The sequence below is a fragment of the Rattus norvegicus genome, chromosome 20 (genome assembly GCF_021556685.1).
Source record: "Rattus norvegicus strain SHRSP/BbbUtx chromosome 20, alternate assembly SHRSP_T2T, whole genome shotgun sequence".
Taxonomy (NCBI): Eukaryota; Metazoa; Chordata; class Mammalia; order Rodentia; family Muridae; genus Rattus; species Rattus norvegicus.
The window spans coordinates 39,596,074-39,599,543 of NC_141553.1; positions in this window are offsets into that span (position 1 = coordinate 39,596,074).

Genomic DNA, 3,470 nt, shown 5'->3' on the forward strand with positions numbered 1-3,470 from the left:
AATACAAATAACACACACACAAAACAAGCACACACACAGACACTCACACATGCACATGCAAACACACACAAATAACACAAATACAAATAACACACACATACACACACACACTCACACACACACACACACAAACACACACACACACACACACACACACGAGCATACACAAAAACCGGGCCAGCAAGTCTGACTTGTGAATGTTGAACAAAAGACCCAAAACCTGTGCTGAAAGTCCTGTATAAGCCCTATGCTCCTTGAGGCAATGTGGCTGCATGCACCCAAGGACAACTGCCTACCTCTAGGCAATTGCAGTCTTCAGGTGGGTTTGGAGGGACCTCACATTAGGGAATGCAGGGCCGTGCTAGGCTTGGGAAACTCAAGGATAAAAGACGGATACCTGAGAGTGTGGGATACACCTCACTGTGGGAGGAGGAAGGTATTCGGCTCGTCTGATTGAATCAGTGTCAATCCTGGAATGAATTGTTCACGATACTTTGGTTGCACTCAATTTCCAGGATGATGTTCATTTACAGTTTTGTGGCCTTACACACACTCTTCTTTAGGTTGACATTTTCCCTGCTTGTTTGCTTTAGCAAACAGTGCCATGTCTGCATTGAACACTGATCAGCTTTCCTTGTTATTTCCCTTTCAGACCTCTCATCCTGCCTCACTGCCTTCCCAAGTCTTACCACCCTTTGAATTGGAAAGCTCATGCCTAAAGCAAACAGCCAATTCAACCACCCATACAAACACACAAGCAAACAAGCAAGCAAGCAAACAAACAAACAATGCAAACCTTTATTGAATGCAATGGGAAGTAGAACAAAGCAAGACAAAACAAAACAAAAGTAAACTAAACAAATGTGCTAGGAGTACATATAGAATGGGTGGTTTGTTAGTCAACTCACAGCTAAGCATAAGGCATTGGTAAGAAGTGCAGCAGTTCTTAGTCCCAAGGAAGAAGTCTTCATAACTCCTTCCTGGTTCAGTGTCCTGAGATGTGTAGCCTATACCTGGTGACCCATGAGATTTCCTGGAGTCTGCTGGAGCCAGTTCAATGGTGTGTTCTGTCAGTTGGCCTTTTCATTAGGCCTCCTTGATGTTTTAGGAGTCCCTGGTGATCTTGCCCTGTGCTCCTTCAGCAGAATCCCATGCTCAGAGCCCGTTTCCTCATCCCAGGGTCCTCATGTAGGCACTGCACATGGAAAACCCACGTGCATTTCCTCCTAGTAAGCAAGATGCCTTCCATCGAAAGCACCCACTGTAATAGGGGTTTTGATGCATATACTTTTTGGGCTGTCTACATTCTCAAGTGTTGATTGCGGGTGTCTTCTGGATAGGAGCTTCCAGGCTGGGACTCAGAGAATATCCAGCAGAGCCTCATATTCTTCTTGAGAGAGAGGCAGCTCAGGTGTTGCATCCATTTGCTTCCCTCCACCTTCCAGATGTACAGGGCCTGGGGAGACCGTCTCCACTCGAACTTCCATCAGCAGTTGATCCAGGAAGAGTTCCAGAGGGCCCCTGTTGCATCCCTGAGTGAGAGCCTGTTCTTGGCCTTGTCCTTCAGGCTGTGCCCATTGTGGTAGCTGAGACTCTCTGGAGAAATTGGTTGGGTCGCTATAACTTGAGGATTCCTTGGAAACACAGTCCGTGGCAGCCAGTTGCAAGATGGTTTCCTGGACAACCCCGTGCTCCTTGCCACCAGGATTTCCATCCAGATCCACAGGGAATGGCCTGTCACCCTCCACTTGGTCTTCTTCCAGCAGTTCATCAAGGAGGAGTTCCAGAGTTCCTGGCTCGTATGCTTGAGTGGCTGTCTGTGATTGGCCTCGTCCTTCGGGCAGTGCCACTTGGGGATGCTGGGACTCTTCGTGGAAGTGGGGCTGGTCGCTGGAGCTCGAGTTCTCCATGCCCACACCTCTTGCAGCAGCCATCAGTAACAGGTTGTCCGGTGCTGCCTCATCCTTGCCACTGAGACCTCCAGTTGCCACATCCTGCACTTGGGAAGCAGGCACATCTTGATCTGGAGCGCGGGCTTGCCGCGCTCTTCTGTTCTGAAACCATATGTGGATCGTGTCCTCATTCAAACCTGTCCTTTGGCCCAGCTGCTCCCTGGTAGCAAAGCCTGGCAACGGGTTCCTCTCAAAGGCTTGTACTAGGATCCTGCGCTGTTGCAAGTTGAGTCGAGTGCGAGGCCTTCTGATGTCCGAGGGCATGCTGCTACCTTGTGACCTGGAGCCAAACCCTTCCTCGACCTCTTGGGAGGCTAGCGGAACGGAGCCTCTGCTGGACCGCTTTGGGCCCTGCCTCACCTCTCCAGTGCGACTTCTTTGGTTCTGAAACCACACTCGGATGCGGGACGCAGGGAGCTGTATTTGCCTGGCCAGTTCCTGCCTGTCCCAGAAGCTCGGGTATTTGTTCTTGCTGAAAGCTGATAGCAGGGCCTTCTTTTGCCAGGCCTGCCAAACCGTCTTCCTGCGCCGGGATTCCCGCAGCACACAGCTGCTATCCACATTGCTTCCAGCTTCCATGCTCCTAAGGATTCGATGCCATGAGTCCTCATGCTGGAGAATATAGTCAGGACCGCTCCAGAGCAAGCGCAAGCTTCAGCAAATGCCAGCCGTAGGGCTGGGACCCCTGCCCTTAAATACCTCTCTCTCTGCTCCCGGAGCTCCGCCCACTCGAAAGGAGCCGTGGGCTACAGTCGTCCTCCTTGAATCAAGGTCATGCCAGGAAGCTCTACACCTGCCAAGCCTCCCACCTGAGAACGGGAGACCCGGAACAAGACCTCAAGAAACCTATCAGACTCAGCAAAGTCTCTCCCAAAGTCTCGCAGTCCCTTGCATGCCATTCTGGAAACAGAACAAGGAAGCACAATAAATGTCCTAGGAATCAAGAATCCAGCAGACAGATCGTCCAAGGAGGGAGCACCATAGGTCCTTCCTGGCTTTGGGCAGAGTATCCAGGAAATCGTGGAGGTGGTAAGCCGGCTTCAGAAGAGGAAGGCAGAGTGGACTGTGCCTTAGGTGGTATCACTAGCCAAGTTGAATCCGTGCTGATCTCATCCCATCTGGATCCACACAGGTTGGAAAGAGAAGACACCCAACTGAGGATCCCAACCACATGTTCTGAGACCCAAGGACATCACTTCCAGGGGTCATGCAAGTCATGGCACTTCCTTCCTGCTTGTAGGGCTAGGTGGTAGTTGGGAGCAACAGAACAATATTGAACCGAGAGAAGAGAATAGCACATGCAGAAAGAAAGTCTTTTACACAGGCAAATAGGACGAAAACCACAATAGTTCATGTAGAGATACGGGAAAGCGTATTCATGTATTTACTGTCAGACCAGTTGGGCCAGATTTTCAGGAATTCTCACAATTAACATGTTCCATGAAACACAGTCGCAAACACACACACACACACACACACACACACACACACACACAAACAGACACACATATCCACACA